This window comes from Platichthys flesus, chromosome 19, assembly GCF_949316205.1.
Source record: "Platichthys flesus chromosome 19, fPlaFle2.1, whole genome shotgun sequence".
Lineage (NCBI taxonomy): Eukaryota > Metazoa > Chordata > Actinopteri > Pleuronectiformes > Pleuronectidae > Platichthys > Platichthys flesus.
Window position 1 is genome coordinate 16,581,387 of NC_084963.1, and position 8,633 is coordinate 16,590,019.

The following is an 8,633-nucleotide window of genomic DNA, read 5'->3' on the forward strand; positions in this document are numbered from 1 at the left end:
CACGTCTCGTGTTGTAATGAGCACAAGGAGCGAGCCGAGAGGAGAAGGAGGAAACAGAAACTCCAGCTCGGTACAAACCACCTGCAGCTTCTGCTCTGATCATGAAGCCGCTGATCTCTGAGCAGATGTGACCAGAGAAGATCTAATGTGGAAATAAGTTTAAGACATTGATTTATTTAATTCTGCATTTATTTCCACATTTATTTATTTATTTCCACATTTATTCCAACTTTTATTTTTCGATTTCAGTGTCCTTATGCTAATGAGAAAGGCGGGCCTAACCTCAGTCTCGAGCAGGATTGGTCAACTGAGCACACACACAGCCCCTGCGCTCCGCCACACAATCGCTCAGAGACACGACTGCCAGTAGTAAAGTGAGCCGTCATCTGAGAAGCCAGCCGCCACCGGATTTTTTTTGCGCGTCTACTTGTGGCTTTACGGTAAAATAGCTTGGTTGGCTGAAACGGCCTAAAATTACTACAAATACAACTTTATTTTTATTTTTTTTATTTTTCAAACCTTCATGGCGTATCTGCTCATGTAACTTATCATGTATTTTTACTGCAAATTAAAGGGCAAGTCTATAAAAAATCAACAATGTGAACATAATGTAACTATATTTGGATGCTGATTAAAAATATTCCTTGAGAGGTTATAAGCTATTTCAAGTCGATTCCTGTTCATGGTGTCTCTGACTATGCTGACATATATTTTTGTGTACTTTTACTGCAGAATTACTGAGAAAATCAAAGGGCAAATCTGTGAAAGTGGCCCAATGCATTCCTAATGTGACCATATTTGGAAGCTTATTAAAAATATTCATTGAGAGGTTATAAGCTATTTCAAGTGGATTCCTGTTCATGCTGTCTCTGACTATGCTGACATATAGTTTTGTGTACTTTTACTGCAGAATTACTGAGAAAATTAAAGGGCAAATCTGTGAAAGTGGCCCAATGGATTCATAATGTTGCCATATTTGGAAGCTTATTAAAAATATTCCTTGAGAGGTTATAAGCTACTTTAAGTGGATTCCTGTTCATGGTGTCTCTGACTATGCTGACATATATTTTTGTGTACTTTTACTGCAGAATTACTGAGAAAATTAAAGGGCAAATCTGTGAAAGTGGCCCAATGGATTCATAATGTTGCCATATTTGGAAGCTTATTCAAAATATTCCTTGAGAGGTTATAAGCTACTTTAAGTGGATTCCTGTTCATGCTGTCTCTGACTATGCTGACACAAATTTTTGGGTACTTTTACTGTAGAATAACTGAGAAAATTAAAGGGCAAATCTGGGAAGTGGCCCAATGCATTCATAATGTTACCATATTTGGAAGCTTATAAAAAATATTTCTGAGAGGTTATAAGTGACATTGAGTGGATTCCTGTTCATGCTGTCTCTGACTAGTGGCCCAATGCATTCATATTTGGATGAATTTTTAAGATATTCCTTAACAGGTTATGAGTATTTCCAGTGGATTCCTGTTCATAGAGCCTCTGACTATGCAATGTCCACATTAAAATTTAGAAGAAACCTCCTGTTTTCAGACTCATTCCACTTCAACATGATAGTAGACCATCTCTGAGTGTCAGTGACATTATATCAGTAAAGACTGAACTAAATTTTCAAAATGACTCCCCTTTAAACTGAAGAGGGATTTAGTTTTATTTTTTTTTAAACAATTAGTTACTGAATATCATTTTGGTGTCTTACCTTCCCCCATGTTGTTAGATGTACTCTCAAAAAAGCATTTCCAAATATACGTACAAGGATATGAGCTGGAGTGTGTCAACTTTGATCAAATCAAATCAAATCAAAGTTTATTGTCACATGCACCTATGACAGCGGCATCGGAGCAGTGCAATTATTGTGACATGGCAGGCAAACATCTACGCAGTAGGCGACTTTACAAAATAGAAAAATTACATACTAAGTAACATTACATATAACATCTGAGATAACATACAAGATCACAGTCACTTAGTACTAGAGAATTAATAAATAAAACAAAAATAGAGAGTAACCACAAAAGGTTTTAATGTTGCAGGAAATAAGATTTGTTTAACAGAATGAATAATAATATAGACTGTTCATACACTTTCTTGGCAATAAAAATTTCACATGGAACTAAAATAACTCAGATATGCAGTGACAATATTTCATAGAATACAAGTAGAACATCAATACATTAGAAAACATACTAAATTATGATGGCTTAATTGTGTTGTTGAAAAATGTTTTAATATTGATGTATTCAATGGCTTTCCCTACATTAGTAATATTTATACAAATATACAATGAATACAAAAGTGCGACATCCTCTGTCCATAACCCTCAACAAGAGAAAGGAAAAAATACACATAAAAACCCTAATAACAGGGGGTAAAAAATGTAGAAAACTCAGAGAACGCCAAATGTAAGCGGTAACTGCAGGTGGAAGTTTGGCGCCAGATCCTCTAGTCTCACATTGACCGTGACTCCTCTATCTTGCCGGAGTTTCCTCTTCCCTCCTGACCCGTTAAAGCTGACATGGATAAAAGAGTGAAAGGACCCTTCAGGAGCAGTTTTCAGGATGCTTACTCCAGCCATTTTGGACTCTTTCACTGATCACTGTGTAACAGAGTTAAGAATGCACTGTATTTATTTTATTTATAATTTGTATTTGTGAATTTTATTAAGTTATTACTTTATTTAGATAGTGCTACTTGTGGTGCTGATGTTGCTGTGTACCACCTTTGTGCTCCCTGAAAGTTTGTCACTTCCTGTTGGACCTCAGTTTAGTTTTTCATCACTGAGGACTTTTGTATGGAGAAAAAGGAGGTTTTAACAGTAAACCTATGTTGGTGTCTGCAGGTGTCTGCGGTTTCTGTAGGTGAATAAAGACCCAAAAACCAAATCCTGAGTCACATTTCTACATCCGTTACAGCTGCAGCCCCCCACTCACTGTCCCCTTGTGCTCACTCCACGTGGAATATAAGGGGACATAATATTACCGGTACAGTGTGTGTACACCACGTTCCACATTATTATGCAAATTGGATTTAAGGGTCTTAAACATTCATTTTTTAGTTTTTGAATTAAACTGATGGATGGTATTGTGTCTCAGGGCTATTTGGATGATTGAAATCAATCTCAGACACCTGTGATAATTAGTTTGCCAGTTGAGCCCAATCAAAGGAAAACTACTTAAGAAGGATGTTCCACATTATTAAGCAAGCTACATGTTTCAGGCAAAATGGGGAAGAAAAAGGATCTCTCTGCTGCTGAAAAGCAGCAAATAGTGCAATACCTTGGTCAAGGTATCACAACATTGGATATTTCCAAAAGAATTGCGCGTGATCATCAGACGATGAAGAAATTTGTCACTGATTCACAGCACAAGCGGGTTCGTTCAGACAAAGGCAAAATAAGGAAGATTTCTGCCAAACAAATGCGTAGGGTTAAGAGAGCAGCCACTAAAATGCCATTGAATAGCAGCAAACAGGTGGTTGAAGCCGCTGGTGCCTCTGGAGTCTCGCGAACTTCAAGATGTAGGATGCTCAAGAGGTTTGCAAGTGTCCTTAAACCTGTTATTCGGCCACCCCTAATCCAAGCTCAAAAGCAAAAAAGGTTGCAGTGGGCTCAGGACTACATGAAGACTAACTTCCAAACTGTTTTGTTTACAGATGAGTGCTTTGCAACCCTTGAGGGTCCTGATGGATGGAGTAGAGGATGGTTGATGAATGTCCACCATGTCCCAACAAGGCTGAGACGTCAACAAGGAGGTGGCAGAGTCATGTTTTGGGCCAGAATCATGGGGAGAGAGCTGGTAGGCCCCTTCAGGGTCCCTGACGGTGTGAAAATGACCTCAGCTAAGTACGTAGAGTTTCTGACTGACCACTTTCTTCCGTGGTACATAAAGAAGAACCGTGCCTTCCGAAGCAAAATCATATTCATGCATTACATGCATCATGCAGCAACTGCCAAAAGATTACCAAGAAAAGCCGGCCACTTTCCGCGCATACTGCAAAAACAAGATCACTGAAAAGAAGATCCGGCCAGAGCACATCACCAACATGGACGAGGTTCCGCTCACCTTTGATATCCCCGTGAACCGCACCGTGGAGAAAACAGGGACCAGAACGGTGTCTATACGCACCACAGGGAACGAGAAGTCATCCTTCACTGAATGAACAGGAGGAGGATGGACGAGGGGGGCTAACGACAAAACTGTATCTGAATGTATCAGATGAGGATGATGACGGTTACTTCGCAATGTTTCATAAAAGAGCAAACATCTCCCGTCAGTCAGGACAAATTCAGCTGCCTAGAGCTACATCCAGCCCCCAGCATATGCCAGATGAAGTTAGAGAGCCATGGGATGCGTGCCATCCTGAAAGTCATTCCGAACAAGCTGCGATATTTAGCCGGGACATTTCCTTTACAGTCAGTGATTTGTGTCCGACTGTTAGCGGGCCACAACTGGAGTCTGCAAACTCTGATTCATTAGAAGGTGACTCTGAAGAGGAGTGGACTATTGGTTGCCCCATGTTTGAATCATCGATGTGCAAAAGTGTCACGGTGAAGTAGAGTGCAGGTAGTGAGCAGAGCAGAAAGGTGACGAAGGACCCCCAACAGAGACTGACTGGACAGATATTGTAACTGATATTTAAATATGAAGAGAATGACTAAATGAAATAAAGTGACACCCAGTGGGTCAAAATGCTGACCAATCTCAGCCAATGGCTATCCATAGGCTCTCCGCCATGCCGACGTGTAGTTAGAAAAATCAGAGCGAAGAACTCTCCCTGGAGCCCGGAGAGGAGGTTCCACTGGCAAAGAAGGCGGTCCTATCTGTCCCAGTCCATCAAAACGGAGAATCATACATTTAAAACTAAATCCCTCTTCAGTTTAAAGGGGAGTCATTTTGAAAATTTAGTTCAGTCTTTACTGATATAATGTCACTGACACTCAGAGATGGTCTACTATCATGTTGAAGTGGAATGAGTCTGAAAACAGGAGGTTTCTTCTAAATTTTAATGTGGACATTGCATAGTCAGAGGCTCTATGAACAGGAATCCACTGGAAATACTCATAACCTGTTAAGGAATATCTTAAAAATTCATCCAAATATGAATGCATTGGGCCACTAGTCAGAGACAGCATGAACAGGAATCCACTCAATGTCACTTATAACCTCTCAGAAATATTTTTTATAAGCTTCCAAATATGGTAACATTATGAATGCATTGGGCCACTTCCCAGATTTGCCCTTTAATTTTCTCAGTTATTCTACAGTAAAAGTACCCAAAAATTTGTGTCAGCATAGTCAGAGACAGCATGAACAGGAATCCACTTAAAGTAGCTTATAACCTCTCAAGGAATATTTTGAATAAGCTTCCAAATATGGCAACATTATGAATCCATTGGGCCACTTTCACAGATTTGCCCTTTAATTTTCTCAGTAATTCTGCAGTAAAAGTACACAAAAATATATGTCAGCATAGTCAGAGACAGCATGAACAGGAATCCACTTAAAGTAGCTTATAACCTCTCAAGGAATATTTTTAATAAGCTTCCAAATATGGCAACATTATGAATCCATTGGGCCACTTTCACAAATTTGCCCTTTAATTTTCTCAGTAATTCTGCAGTAAAAGTACACAAAAATATATGTCAGCATAGTCAGAGACAGCATGAACAGGAATCCACTCAAAGTAGCTTATAACCTCTCAAGGAATATTTTGAATAAGCTTCCAAATATGGCAACATTATGAATCCATTGGGCCACTTTCACAGATTTGCCCTTTAATTTTCTCAGTAATTCTGCAGTAAAAGTACACAAAAATATATGTCAGCATAGTCAGAGACACCATGAACAGGAATCCACTTGAAATAGCTTATAACCTCTCAAGGAATATTTTTAATAAGCTTCCAAATATGGCAACATTATGAATCCATTGGGCCACTTTCACAATTTTGCCCTTTAATTTTCTCAGTAATTCTGCAGTAAAAGTACACACAAATATATGTCAGCATAGTCAGAGACACCATGAACAGGAATCGACTTGAAATAGCTTATAAACTCTCGATGAATTTGTTTAATAAGCTTCCAAATATGGCAACATTATGAATCCATTGGGCCACTTTCACAGATTTGCCCTTTAATTTTCTCAGTAATTCTGCAGTAAAAGTACACAAAAATATATGTCAGCATAGTCAGAGACACCATGAACCCTTAATCCACTTAAAGTAGCTTATAACCTCTCAAGGAATATTTTTAATAAGCTTCCAAATATGGCAACATTATGAATCCATTGGGCCACTTTCACAGATTTGCCCTTTAATTTTCTCAGTAATTCTGCAGTAAAAGTACACAAAACTATATGTCAGCATAGTCAGAGACAGCATGAACAGGAATCCACTTGAAATAGCTTATAACCTCTCAATGAATATTTTTAATAAGCTTCCAAATATGGTCACATTAGGAATGCATTGGGCCACTTTCACAGATTTGCCCTTGATTTTCTCAGTAATTCTGCAGTAAAAGTACACAAAAATATATGTCAGCATAGTCAGAGACACCATGAACAGGAATCCACTCAAAGTAGCTTATAACCTCTCAAGGAATATTTTGAATAAGCTTCCAAATATGGCAACATTATGAATCCATTGGGCCACTTTCACAGATTTGCCCTTTAATTTTCTCAGTAATTCTGCAGTAAAAGTACACAAAAATATATGTCAGCATAGTCAGAGACACCATGAACAGGAATCCACTTGAAATAGCTTATAACCTCTCAAGGAATATTTTTAATAAGCTTCCAAATATGGCAACATTATGAATCCATTGGGCCACTTTCACAGATAATTTTCTCAGTAATTCTGCAGTAAAAGTACACAAAACTATATATCAGCATAGTCAGAGACAGCATGAACAGGAATCCACTTGAAATAGCTTATAACCTCTCAATGAATATTTTTAATAAGCTTCCAAATATGGTCACATTAGGAATGCATTGGGCCACTTTCACAGATTTGCCCTTGATTTTCTCAGTAATTCTGCAGTAAAAGTACACAAAAATATATGTCAGCATAGTCAGAGACACCATGAACAGGAATCCACTCAAAGTAGCTTATAACCTCTCAAGGAATATTTTGAATAAGCTTCCAAATATGGCAACATTATGAATCCATTGGGCCACTTTCACAGATTTGCCCTTTAATTTTCTCAGTAATTCTGCAGTAAAAGTACACAAAAATATATGTCAGCATAGTCAGAGACACCATGAGCAGGAATCCACTTGAAATAGCTTATAACCTCTCAAGGAATATTTTTAATAAGCTTCCAAATATGGCAACATTATGAATCCATTGGGCCACTTTCACAATTTTGCCCTTTAATTTTCTCAGTAATTCTGCAGTAAAAGTACACACAAATATATGTCAGCATAGTCAGAGACAGCATGAACAGGAATCCACTCAAAGTAGCTTATAACCTCTCAAGGAATATTTTTAATAAGCTTCCAAATATGGCAACATTATGAATCCATTGGGCCACTTTCACAGATTTGCCCTTTAATTTTCTCAGTAATTCTGCAGTAAAAGTACACAAAACTATATGTCAGCATAGTCAGAGACAGCATGAACAGGAATCCACTTGAAATAGCTTATAACCTCTCAATGAATATTTTTAATAAGCTTCCAAATATGGTCACATTAGGAATGTATTGGGCCACTTTCACAGATTTGCCCTTTGATTTTCTCAGTAATTCTGCAGTAAAAGTACACAAAAATATATGTCAGCATAGTCAGAGACACCATGAACAGGAATCGACTTGAAATAGCTTATAACCTCTCGATGAATTTGTTTAATAAGCTTCCAAATATGGCAACATTATGAATCCATTGGGCCACTTTCACAGATTTGCCCTTTAATTTTCTCAGTAATTCTGCAGTAAAAGTACACAAAAATATGTGTCAGCATAGTCAGAGACAGCATGAACAGGAATCCACTTGAAATAGCTTATAACCTCTCAAGGAATTTTTTTAATAAGCTTCCAAATATGGTTACATTATGAATACATTAATCCTTTCCTACAGACTTGCCCTTCAATTTGAATTAAAAGTACATAATTTACATGAACAGATACACCATGAAGATATGAATAAAATAATCAAATGAGAGACTATAACTAAAATATAGTTGTGTTTACGTTCTTTTTAGGCGCTCACACTATCTCTACCGCTTTACCGTATGAGGCACGAGTAGACGCGCAACAAAAATCCGGTGGCGGCTGGCTTCCCAGATGACGGCTCACTTTACTGCAGTGAGACACGGACAGTGACTGAGACTTGAGCTCATCACCGTGAAACAGCCAGTTAGTGACTCTGTGGAACAGTGGAAACAGTGAAAACACAGAGCTTCTCTGGTCACATCTGCTCAGAGATCAGCGGCTTCATGATCAGAGCACAGGCTGCAGGTGGTTTGTACCGAGCTGGAGTTTCTGTTTCCTCCTCCTCCTCTCGGCTCCCTCCTTGTGCTCAGTAGAAAACGAGACGTGACGCTTACAGTCAGGACTACTGACACCTAAATCATCCCAATAAAAAATAACCTTAACCAACCCTCTAAACTTGAACTAGTTAATTTTA